General features: G+C 43.8%; 1 pseudogene across 1 annotated transcript in view; it reads right to left on the bottom strand.

The window, feature by feature from the left end:
• LOC311226505 (gamma-enolase-like) overlaps positions 1-13,605 on the bottom strand; it is an 87,339-nt pseudogene extending 73,734 nt beyond the window's left edge. The window contains exons 1-3 of the transcript in view: positions 13,521-13,605; positions 917-1,012; positions 604-662 (exon numbers count right to left, since the gene is read on the bottom strand). The product of the transcript in view is annotated as a gamma-enolase-like (transcript). The remainder of the gene's footprint in view (positions 1-603; positions 663-916; positions 1,013-13,520) is intronic.
• Between the last annotated feature and the right edge of the window lie 231 nt (positions 13,606-13,836).

Raw genomic sequence — 13,836 nt, forward strand, 5'->3', positions numbered from 1 at the left:
GAGCGTGGAGTATACATTTTCCTATTATGGGATGTTGAAATACCCGGTCCATTTCCAGGTTGTATAATGGTATATACGTCCAAATCATGTTGTTTATCGAGTTATTGGCAACGGATCGCTAGGTATTGTGACGAGCTAGAGTGCCGGGACCTATACAGAGTGCCCGGAAGTAATATGGGTGAACAGCACATCGTCCAAGTAACTTCCTGTTTGGCGATTGCGCCGATCGGCCACCAGATGGCGCTCTTGAACCGCTAGAGGGTTCAGTGGGGCTTTTTGGTGGGTCTCAGGCCAGCGGATGGGAAATATGAATCCGATCACAGATTTTTGAAATATTGATATCAAAGACGAGTTACGGCGTCTTCGGCAACTTGAGCATGGCGGGGAAGGACGCCTAAACACGTCTTTCGGCACTTAAAGTGTTAACAGCGGCATGCTGGTGGATAAAGTGGTTTATACTGTGTGTATTCACAATACTATAAGTTGGAATTTGACTCTGTCACATTGCCCCCCCCCCCCTTTCTAAAGTAGAAAAGCCTAAAATGACCTTTAAAAAAAACAAGGGCAATGGCGACAGGAAGCATTAAAGTGTCGGTGACTCACCGAGGCTATGAGGGCAGGACCCAACGTATCATTGATGTGGCTCACTGCCTTCAACACACCTAGAGGGAGGGAGGGAGAGAGAGAGAGAGAGAGAGAGAGAGAGAGAGAGAGAGAGAGAGAGAGAGAGAGAGAGAGAGAGAGAGAGAGAGAGAGAGAGAGAGAGAGAGAGAGAGAGAGAGAGAGAGAGAGAGAGAGAGAGAGAGAGAAGATAAAAAAGATAAAAAAAAGAAGATAAAAATATTGGCAATAAAACACTCACACTCACTCACACACACTCACTCACTCAACTCACACACACACGACATCAACACACCTTTGCCCTTATAGCGGCTTTTGTCTCCATCTCTCAGCTCCAGAGCCTCATAGATTCCTGTTGATGCTCCACTGGGTACAGCAGCTCTGAACAGACCTGAGAGAGAGAGAGAGAGAGAGAGAGAGAGAGAGAGAGAGAGAGAGAGAGAGAGAGAGAGAGAGAGAGAGAGAGAGGAGAGAGAGAGAGAGAGAGAGAGAGAGAGAGAGAGAAACAATGCAACTTTACCAGAAGATTTCATTATGAAACTGATTCATACATTTATTTATGTTTACTTTTGTTTTCTCCACTGGCATGGTTTCCACTAAGAGTTTGAGTCTCCTTCACTTTTTGAAACCCCTCCCTTCATAAATATATATCAATACAAAATAGATTCCAGCCTGGAGCTCTGCTACTGATTTCTAAAATAACTACCTGTATTTTAATTTGTTTCTAAAATAAATATAATATATAATAAAATTTCAGTTCCACAGCCCAAGTCCTCGCCCATTTCCTCGTATTGTTTTCATATCAATCGACATCACATCAATATAAATAACTTAGTGTTTTCATCTCTCTATATTAACATAACGCGCTATTCATATCAATCGGCATCACATCAATATAAATAACGTAGTGTTTTCATCTCTTCATATCAATCGGCATCACATCAATATAAATAACGTAGTGTTTTCATCTCAGATATTAACATAACTCGCTATTCATATCAATCAACATCACATCAATATAAATAACGTAGTGTTTTTATGTGTCGTTACCCACACATACTGCGGCTAACGACATGATCAACGGCAACATTCCTCCTCTGCCACCCCTGCAAAAGAACCCACGAGAGGCCACAGCGAGAGGGAAGGAACCGGGGTTCACAACCGAGGCGCCCAGCACGTCGCGGGGACAAAACAGCGAGGCATCGCTCCTCACACCGGCGCCGGAGATCAACAGCATCCACGCAATTGACGCTTCAGCCAGCAGTTGCACCAGCCGACCAGCAAGCGGCGACATACCCTCACAGAAGCCCCAGCGGACTCGGCGAGTGGCTAAAGGGAGAGCGGCGCGGGACATCGAGACCACCAAGGACCCGACGGTTAGCTTGGCTGGCCCCGCCAAGGCCGCCATGCCAGCAAGTCTACCCGGGCCGAGGCCAGGACAAAAGGCACCCCCCCTCCCCCACAATGGAGTACATTCAGACATATCTGTAATCAACCAGCCCCCCCCCCACATCGCGGGCTTTCACACAAAGGAATACAGACACCAGCAAAGGACAAAGCATCACCCCTCCCCCCCCTCCCCACCCACGGCACAAACAGCAACAACGCCCCCCCTCCCCCCACCACAGGACAGGACACAATTGAACAGAGTTACCTCAACTGTGACGACATCAAACTTATTACAAGCAAAAATGGACTTCACATATTTCATCTGAATACAAATAGCCTGAGACCGAAACTGGCTGAAATCAAACAGTTGTTTTTAAACGGTAAGGCTAACATATTGTGTTTCACAGAAACAAAATTAGACTCATCTGTACAGGATCCAGAGATTGAAATTGAAAACTACTCAATAGTCAGGAGGGATAGGAACCAGTATGGAGGTGGCGTCTGTGTGTATATACACAAGGATACCAAATACATCAACCGTACTGACCTTAACCATGATGAAATTGAAACTGTTTGGATTGAAATCTTATTAGACAGGGCGAAACCGGTACTAGTAGGCACAATCTATAGACCACCAGAACAGAGTGGGTTTTATGACACACTTGATGGGTGTTTAGCTGGGGTGGAGGGGGTAGAAAAAATTCTTATTGGGGACTGGAACACGGATATGCTGCGTAAATCAGCACCCGTCTTCAAGGCCTTCAGTAGATTTTCTGACCTGCACGGTTTCAGCCAGCTAATCACACAACCCACAAGGGTATGCGATTCGACACAAACCACCATTGACCTCATTTTGACCTCTGACAAGTCCATGATCTCCAGTAAAGGGGTGATAGCATGCGGGTTAAGTGATCATTATATGATTTTCTGTACCCGCAAAAAGCTAAAACAGAAGGCCGGCTGTCACAAAACAGTCACATCTAGAGACCTCAAAACTTACTCTAGAGAGGCCTTTAACCTAGAACTGGGGAGCTTGGACTGGTCAGATGAGCTCAGTGGTACACAGGTTGAAGAAACATGGCTTGGATTCAAAACCAAATTCACAGCAATACTCAACAACATGGCACCGATAAGAACCACCAGGGTTAAAAATCGCGCTGAGGCATGGATGCACACTGAAATACTGGCCGCTATGAAAACCAGAGACAAAAAATGCTCTGAACTTCATAAAAGTCAGACAAAGCTTTCCAAAAGCTCAAACAGTGAACTCCAAGCCCACGTGGTTGAACTAAAAATCCAAAGAAACAGACTAAGAAATGACGTAAACACCATGATCAGAACCGCAAAAAGAAATTTCATCAACGACAAAACTGAGGAAAACAAAAACAAACCCCGCGAACTTTGGAAATTACTCAATAATCAACTAGGCTGCAGTAAAAAACTTAAAACCAGATTCTCAAACATAAACATAAAGACGGACAACACGCTCATCACAGACAAGCTGGATGTAGCCAATTACTTAAACATCTTCTTCACAAACATAGCCACAACACTGGTAAACAAACTACCCTCCCACTCAGGGCATTATGGGGTAGAACACATAGTAGCATACTACAAAAACCTAGGGGTCCACAAAGACGACTTCAAACTTGAAATGGTAACAACCGATGAGGTACTCAAAAAATTGAGCGCCCTCCAACCTAACAAGGCCACTGGCCATGACAACATCCCCTCCAAATTCCTCAGAGACGCAGCAGCCGCCATCACCCCAGTCATCACACACATAATAAACCTCTCTATAAAACAGGGGCACGTCCCCAAGGACTTCAAAATTGCGAGAGTGACCCCTCTACACAAAAAGGGCAGCAAATTAGACCCAGGCAACTACCGCCCTGTTTCAATTCTTACCTCCATCTCGAAAGTCATGGAGAAAATAGTCTACGAACAGGTCGAAAAGTACCTGGCGGAAAAAAACCTAATCTACGAATTCCAATCTGGCTTCAGAACGTCCCACTCCACTGACACATGCCTCCTCTATTTGAACGACCACATCAAACAAGAGGTGGACGCTGGCAAATACTGCGGCATGGTCATGCTGGACCTACAAAAGGCCTTCGACACTGTCAATCACTCCATTCTAATGGACAAGCTAAAAGCAATTGGTTTTGATAGCCTATCAGTGAGCTGGATGCAATCCTACCTGGAGGGGAGAGAACAGATGGTAGAGGTAAACGGTACTCTATCCCCCCCCCCTCACAGTGAGCTGTGGTGTTCCACAAGGAAGCATACTAGGACCGCTACTCTTCCTAATTTATGCAAATGACATGTCGTCAGCCTGTGACTGCAACTTGTTCCTGTTTGCGGACGACTCAGCCCTGCTGGTCTCTGACAAGAACAAATTGCAGGTTGAAAAAACCCTCAGCACGGAACTAGGCAAAATCTGCATATGGCTCGCTGATAACAAACTATCATTACACATGGGCAAAACAGAGTCCATTCTCTTCGGTTCAAATAACAAACTCAGCAAGACCGACGGCTTCTCAGTTACAGTGGGTGACAATATTGTCACAAGGAAAGACGAAATTACCTACCTGGGTTCCATCCTAGAGGCAAATCTTTCCTGTGACAAAATGGCATCCAATGTAATAAAAAAAGTCAACCAACGAACTAGATTCTTGTACCGGATCTCCTCTCTGGTAAACAAGAATACCCTGAGGACTCTGGCAGGAGCACTCATTCAAGGGTACTATGACTATGCGTGCACCTCATGGTACCAAAGCACCTCAAAGGCGCTTAAAACAAAATTACAAACATCACAAAACAAACTGGTCAGACTACTACTTGACCTGAACCCCAGAACCCACCTCACCCCTGCCCACTTTGCCAACCTAGGATGGCTTAGAGTAGACGACAGAGTACAGCAACTTGCAATGGGCCTGGTCTACAAGATACACTATACGACCGGGGTGCCCATGTACATGTCAAAATACTTCCCAAAGGTCAGTGAATACCACAACCACTACACCAGAGGAAGCTCAACAAATCATGTTAAACCCAGATTCGGCTCAAACAAGGGACTAAACACGTTTCGCAATTATGCCACAACAATGTGGAACGCCCTACCCAAAGCTGTAAAGGAATGTGAATCCCTGCCCACATTCAAAACCGCCCTTAAAGAGCACCTACGGGAGGCTGCAATTCGAAACTGGCCACCGTAAATGCCCAAAACCCCCACCACCTCCTAATAGACAGTCTCCTCCCCACCGCATGTATATATTCCCTCCCCGCCGTATGTATATTCCCCTCCCACCCACCCACCCCCTCCTAATGTACAGTCCCCTCCCCATCATATGTATATACTCTGTCAGGATCTAGGGGTAACAGTACTGTATATTTGAATACCGCCTATGTCACAAATGTATCAGTACTAAATACCTATATGTCCCTATGCCATAAATGTCATGTATGTTATGTATGTCATAAATGTCTATATGAATTGAAAATGGGGGACCCTGATGGAAACAAGACAAACGTCTTTCTCAGGTCTGCATCCCCTTAACAATTGTATGTATTGAGCCGTACTGTATTGTACCCATTCTGCAATCTGTTAAATAAAGTTTTCATTCATTCATTCATTCATTCATTCTTCATATCAATCGGCATCACATCAATATAAATAACGTAGTGTGGGGCGGCTACGTGGCGTAGTGGGCAAGGCGCTCGCCACGAATGCGGAGACGCTGGGCTCGCCTGTTCGAGCCCAGCGCTCCACATTGCTTTCAGTTTAGCTGGTCGTTCATACTAATACACATTGGCCGTATTAGGGGGTGGGAAACTGATGGGTGGGGATCGGGCGTAGTGGACAGCGACTCCTACAGGTCGGTTGGTGCGCCTGCGCAGTAGAATCAGGAAGTGTCGGGGGCAGCGTGAGCCTCCCACGCGTCACTCCTCGCCACTGAGAGATCGAGCTGCGCAGGTGAAAAGATGCGACTGCTGTTACCTCAAGTACCGGAGGGGACTTGTGCTATGTATGACTTAGTCCACATTGCAGCCGGCTTGTGGGAGGCAAGAAACAGCGTTCGTGACAGGGGAGGGTTGAATTGGATGATACGAAATTGGGATGGGAGAAAATATAGAAAATGGGAGAAAAAGTGGATAAAAAGAAAAATAAAATAACGTAGTGTTTTCATCTCAGATATTAACGTAACACGCTATTCATATCAATCGGCATCACATCAATATAAATAACGTAGTGTTTTCATCTCAGATATTAACGTAACACGCTATTCATATCAATCGGCATCACATCAATATAAATAACGTAGTGTTTTCATCTCAGATATTAACGTAACACGCTATTCATATCAATCGGCATCACATCAATATAAATAACGTGGTGTTTTCATCTCTTCATATCAATCGGCATCACATCAATATAAATAACGTAGTGTTTTCATCTCAGATATTAACGTAACGCGCTATTCATATCAATTGGCATCACATCAATATAAATAACGTATTGTTTTCATCTCTATATTAACGTTAGTCTGTAAAAATCTGTTCTATAGGCTATATTTAGTCTAGTTTATTAGACATAAACGGCGGTAGCAGTATATTGATGCACGGCGGTAGCACTGCAGTATATTGATGCACGGCGGTAGTAGTTAGTGCATTGATGTGCTAGTTAGTTAGTATATTGATGCACGGCGGTAGCGAGTTAGTTGATAGTTAGTAGTATATTGATGCAGGTAGGTAGTTGATGTGATGGACTTGTGGAACTGAGAGAAGTTCTGAAAGTTAGGAGCGAGCGTTAGGAGTAACGCGATTGGGCGCTGAGAGGCCAATCAGGGCGAGCAAACCGAACGCGGAAGGACAACTGCCTTGGGTAAAGTATTCACGCGAGCAGCACAACACAGAGGCCCTCTACAGAAAGGGACAGAGCAGGACAACACAGAGGCCCTCTACAGGAAGGGACAGAGCAGGACAACACAGATGCCCTCTACAGGAAGGGACAGAGCAGGACAACACCGATGGCCCTCTACAGGAAGGCTGTTCTTCCTGAGGAGACTCAGGTCCTTCAACGTGTGCAATAGGCTGCTGCAGTCATTTTACCAGTCTGTAGGTGTTTAGCCAGCGTCCTCTTTTTTCCATGGTATGCTGGAGGGGGTAACATATATTCAAGAGACACTAACAAACTGCACAAGCTGGTGAGGAAGGCAAGCTCTGTAATGTGAGTCGAACTGGACAACCTAGAGGTGGTCGAATATGGGGGGTGATTCGTACCAAAATGAGAAAGAAACTGGACGCTATACTGGAAAACCCCTCCCACCCCCTCTATGAGGAGCTAGCCAAGATGAGGAGCACATTCAGCCATATACTCATCACTCTTCGACACACCACAAACCACCTCGGCCAGTCCTTCCTGCCAATAGGCATCAGGCTCCACAACCGTGGGCACTGGGCATGGACTGCTGCCAATACCTGGAAAACTAACGGCTGGAGAACTTGAGAACTGTTACAACTGTTTCACTCTTAACTACTAAACCCTGTATGGACTGGAGTATACATATGTCTCACCTGTCCGACTGACCAGACCCTCACCTTTTTCACTGTGTATTGTTTTTATTAATATTTCTCTGGTTCTTTACCTCTATTCTGATATTTGTATCATTGGGAGCCAAGCAGCGAAGCTGCGTAAGCCACCTTGAGGGATTGTACCATTTCTTATTATTCTTCTGCCATTGGAGTCTATGGCAGCCCAACGTATGGCAGAAAGTTATGGGAATTGGCAGACTGATTCGTGACAGTCCACTGACCCCTGTCACCAAGTCACCAGCTCCAACACTCTAGCGCCACCAACGTGTCAAGTTGGAGGTGCATTTATGCACACAACTTTTGAAGCGTGAGTCAGATTTTAAAAAACAAGGTTGGAATCCTTGGCTCAAGCCGAGTTCAATGCACCCTATGACGTCATGTGCCGCCCTATTGGAGTGACGCCAAATATTTTTTCCAGATATAGAGTGCATTATAAATCGAATGTATTATTATTATTATTATTATTATTATTACTCCTCCTACAGATTTCCCCCAATCTGCACAAAACGTGGTAGACATAATCTGTAGACCAATGTCTACACAGGTATGATTTATGTTTTTGATTTTGCAATGCATTCGCTTTTGACAGCCAATTGAATTTGGTGACAAAGCCGCCAAACAGGAAGTTGAGTCATGTTGTCTCAGAAATGCTTTAATGTATCTAAACCATATTTGGCAGACTGTTTAGGGACCCTCACGTGATCTCAAAGTCACAAAGTGGCATGTTGACAAATCATGCACTCTAGCACCACCAACGTGTTTATGCCTGTAACTTTTGAACTTTTGATTTTCTAAATTCTTGTAGCAATGGATTCCCTGGCTCATGCAGAGTTCATATTATTTTTGGATTGCGCATGCAAGGTACACTTTTGGTCTTCTGCACAATTTCACCAATTTTAGAGTGGGGAGAGCTGCATTTTGGAAAAATTTCACCATTCTCTTCCAATTTCACAACTTGAGTATATATAAAAACGTTCACATGACTCTTGGGATTCGTAAAATAAAATAAGAACTACACTCTGGTGTATATTTTTCACCGTGTGACAGGTTGAACTCCGCCCGGAGCCACGCTCTAACTTGAAGCAGAAAATTACAGAATCAATGTTGTGTTTCTAACTCAGAGGAAGGCATATTACTAGGGCTGACCCCTATTAGTCGAATAGTCGACTAATCGGTCGAAAGGAGCCGTAGTCGACTGCCAACCTCTTAGTCGAAAAGAAAAAAAAATACAAAAAATAAAGAAAATATTTATAAAAAAATATATTAGCTAACGCTAATGGCACGCATACCAGAGGCTAACTGCCTAAGAAAACAGGTACAGAGGCACTGAAAGAGGATTTCACCCATCTAATGAACACACTAATTTTAGTCGACTAACAGCAAATTTCGTCCAATCATAGTCGACCATCCAAATCCTTAGTCGGGGACAGCCCTACATATTACACTTCAAAATGTTCGCATGCTTGTCTGGATTCTGAAGCTGCAAATAGTTAAGCCATGCTATGTATACTTTTCGCCCTATTCCAATTTAAATGACGACAGCCTCCCTCTCACTCAACAAAGAAGAAGCAACTGCGAAGGCTGAGATGCCACAGGGTCGACTCAATTCACCAGATGAGGCTTAGTTCAGCTACAAAACAGTATAGGTCCAGAGTTCGAATCTCGCCCTGTCCATGTAGTGATTCATTACTACAGTATAATGCCCCGTGCACAACTTCATCAGGTTTTGAAAAACTAAGTCCTGTTGAATTCCTTGGCTCAAGCCAAATTCACCGCCCTCAATGATGTAATTTTCCTGTGAAAAACACAATGCTACTCCTCCTACAGATTTTCACCAATCTGCATGTAACTTGGTACACATAATCTGTAGACCAATGTCTACAAAGGTATGCCTGCAGGTATATTCTTTTATTGTCATTTCTACTTACTTGACAACGTAAATGTTCTAAATGGACTACATTGTATTTCCTGTTAACCCTTTCACTGCCACACAACAGAAGGTTAACCCTTTACTATCACACAACCGACGGTCGTGTGGCAGTGAAAAGGTTAACCTTCTGTGTGTCGCCACAGTGAAAGGGTTAACAGTTTTGGTAGTGCGGCAGTGAAAGGGTTAACTATCGTTATTATCGCAACTAGGCTTCTAAAGAAGAGAGTGGGCCCCGACCTTCTCACGGAAGTCATTCAGTGACTTATTGGTCGAGATTAGACCATCACTCTCGCCATTGGTCAAGATTAAACTGTCACTCTCACCAATCATCAGACTTATTACAACATGACTTGTCTTCCAGCTGTAATGGGGAAGCCATTTTCAAACATTTCTATGACAACACTGACTCCTCCTCTTCTTATAATTTACCTATAAATGGAAAATGGACTGCATATATAGCGCTTTTATCCAAAGCACTTTACAATTTTTGTGCCTCACATTCACCCACTCACTCACACATTCACACACTGACGGCGGAGGCGACCATGCAAGGTGCCAACCTGCTCATCAGGAGCAATTAGGGCTTATGTTAAGCCTTAAGGTCCCCCTATAGGGGGACCCTGCTTTTCTTTATCATAAATCGATCAATAGAGACTGTATTAGATGCCCAATTATCATATCATGGGATATCATTGGAAAGCCACACTCATTGGCTACAACCCTGTGCAAAGATTTTCGAGATCGCCAAATGATTGACGGAGCTAGAGCCCCGGGAGTCGGGGGTGGTAATGTGTACTTTTGCGTACTTTGGGGCACGCCTCACATATCAGCATGTAACTCGAGAACCGCTGAACGGATTTTGTCACCTGAAAGGGCAATCGACAGGCAACAAATAGGGCTTTAATTCTATCCATATAATGTATTAAAATAAATGCACACCAGAGCCACTAGAGGTCGGCAAAGAATCGTCCACATGTGGGCCCTTGGATGTTAAGAGGTCAATGTTTTTAAATATAATTTTTTTGTAGCCAAGAGTAAAGACCATAACCCTATCGAAAACAGTAGTCAAAGTGTATATTTTCATTTTTACCGATTGTTGTGAAGGATCAGATTGAACCGAATATATATATTTATTTATGGATATATATTTAATAGTATTTGTATATCGTTTGATATCCCTTGTATATTCCTTGTACGTGTACACGGAATATCCCTTTATTCTACTACAGCCCATAATAGTTCATTCTCTTATTGGACAAAAGGACCAGGCGCCAGGGACAAGCCCCTGGCGTTCAAGTTCAAAGGTACCGACGAGACATGCCCTTACTAGCCTCAGCTCCGCGCAGGAATACGGCTACCGAAAGCAGAGCGGCACTACTTGTCCACTGTGCATATAAATATGGCGCAAGAAATGTAGAATTCCTCTTAGTCCTTTACCCTTCTACCCAACTAAGTAACAAGACGTGAAGCCTCACCCCACGATACCGCGTGCGGTGTAGTACGGCCTGTTTGGCCTTAGAATAGCAGTGAGACCTCGTGCGAATTAATAGCTGAATTGCTAGAGTTTGGCACCGTATTTCTATTAAGTAATAATAGTCTATTATGTATGGTGCATCGTTCGGTTAGAGTTCTAAAGTGAGCAGCACCCCCATCGTTTCCTCGCGTTATCTAGAGTCTTAACCAGGTTGGGCAGACCACGCGTGGTGCTTTCATCCGAGGAGTTCTGGGCGAGGACGAGTGGACCTGCACATTGGATTACCTACCCCGACGACTGCTGAGCCCTATACGGCATGGAATATCTATTTGCTTTGGTGCTTTGATTTGTGGAGCGGATAATCGCCAACACCGGTGAGTGTTGGATTTACCCCGAGAGGAGCCAAGGTGAGACGGCGCTCAGACCAGACTGAGGTCGCCTCGCTTCTTCTTCGTTGTGGACCTAAAGCTACAGCTACAGCTATCGTCTACAAGAGAGCCCAAGTGTATTCATCTGTGGATCAAGGTTCTACGGGCACTGTGTTCTGTACCTGGACTCTCCCTAGAAATCGTTGACCAGACGGGATACAGCCGACGGCTCTCCTGCCCCCCCTACTGGCTTACAACCGGCGGGACCCCTTCAGTATATTATCCAGCTATAATCATTAAGTGACCATCGCTATAATTCCCTAAAAGCCAGGTTGTATACTTGCTTCCTGTGTAACCAGAGATTGGACATTCAGTGTTGATTTGCCTACGAGTACTCATTTGCCTTACAAGAGCATTCAATTCAAATCATAAATGTAATAAGTAACTATTATATGTACCCTTTGCTATATATTAAATATTTGACTATTACCTTTGTGTGGACCTGATTTCATATGTGGGAAAGTGTTCATCATACTTAGATATCGTGTACTGTATGGCCAGTAATTAAAGTACATAAAGCGGTAGTGGTTTAATGATACCATACTTATCAATACAGTCAGGGAATTGTACCCCTCAGTTACACCGATGTTTTATATGTTTTATCGGAAATAAAGATGTATCGGAAAATGCTAATTACCGTAAAATTGGCCATAATAAGGTCAAGGTCAAGTTCAAGATCAAATATGTATTTATAATTAAAGTCGATTATCATTAATTACTGTATCTACAAATCCTTCTGTTTAATCATCTTCCTGTGGTTCATTTGCTTAGATTTTTTGTACACATGATCTCAATAAGGTGGTGAATGAGCTCAGTGAGCATTTTCTCCTAGACGTATCAATTTTTTATCATCAAAATCATAAATCATAATTAATCATAATTAATTTATTCATTACAATTTACTCAGCCTAGTAACAGACACAATATTTCTGACACTGGAAATACATACCCCCAGGTCCATAGATGTTCCTAGATACCAAGAACATGCAAATTGACCTTGCAGAAGTGGAGCAATCTTCCATTTACCCAGGCATGTACCTTTAGGCAAAAACGGTCTACAGATTAACAGGTTAAGTGCCTTGCTCAAGGACACTTCGACATGCTGCCCGGGAGGAGCGGGAATCGAACCGGGAATTAAACGGGATTACCAGATGACCACTCTACCTCCTGATCCACTGTCGCCTATCTCAAGCCCCGCCCTCTTTTTGTGATCCTCCAATCACAACTGTCTAGCACTGACCCATCCTCTTCTTAGAATTCTACCACTGCGACAGGAAATAAACTTGTAACACAACTCCACTGACATATCTATAATAATACAAATTCAAAATGTCTTTGTTACCACCACAATGATAACTATAAACACACATACTGTTCAAATCTTAAGGGCATGTGTCCGGTGAGAAACTATGATTAAATGCTATGGTGAGATGGTAGCTTTAATATGGCCTGCAGGAATAGCGAACACCTCTCAGATTGTATAGCATGCACTGCATATAGGATATGGCATTATTACATGGTGTTATTGTACACCTTAACATTTAGTCTAGATGTTGTTGCTCCACTGAAGGTTAAAAATAAGTCAACTGACTCCTCGTGGTTAAACAATCTGTCAGGTAGCTGAATGAAAATGGAGGACAACTAATATGTGTGATATATTTAAAGAAGCCATGCACAAAGCAATACGGTTGGCAAGAAAGGAATCGTTTTCTAAGATTATCACAGAGAATGCTGGACATTCTAGAATATGGTATTACTGTACAGTATTATTGTATGTTGTTGGGTTTTACTGTATGGTATTATTGTATGGTATTACATACTGCAGATGTAAAGGTGGGATTAAACCTCCATCTCCCTCCTCACAGAGAGATAATTTGGACAGAGGTCAAATGAAGGTCACTGGCTCACAGAAACAATTTTGTGTATTGATAATGGAATGCAGTACTCCTATAACAAGACTGGTGCACTTTTTCCCAGTGATGTATAGATAATGTGAGGTGGACTTAAATATATATTTTTTCTTTCTTTCCCTCCTGCATGTAGGGAGACACTGATGTTTGTGGACAGGCATGTCACGGTTCACCTTTCTCTGTGCGCAGGTCCACCTCCACCGTGGGGTTCCCTCTGGAGTCCAAGATCTCCCTGGCAATGATGCTCACAATAGACATCCTGTAGAGAGAGAGGGGGGTGAAGAGAGAGAGCAGAGAAAGAGGAGAAAGAGAGAAAGAGCAGGAGGGAAAGAGAGAGGGACCGAAGTGAAGGAGAGACAGGTAGAGAGAGGGAGAGAGAGAGAAAGAGAGAGAGAGCTCAAGTGTCTATTTTTACATGTGTGCAGAGAATACAGAACAACCTGGCAGGGAAGAAGACCAACCTGGGAGGAATGAACAGAAATGCAGATG

This window comes from Notolepis coatsorum, assembly GCF_963971535.1.
Source record: "Notolepis coatsorum genome assembly, chromosome: 4".
Lineage (NCBI taxonomy): Eukaryota > Metazoa > Chordata > Actinopteri > Aulopiformes > Paralepididae > Notolepis > Notolepis coatsorum.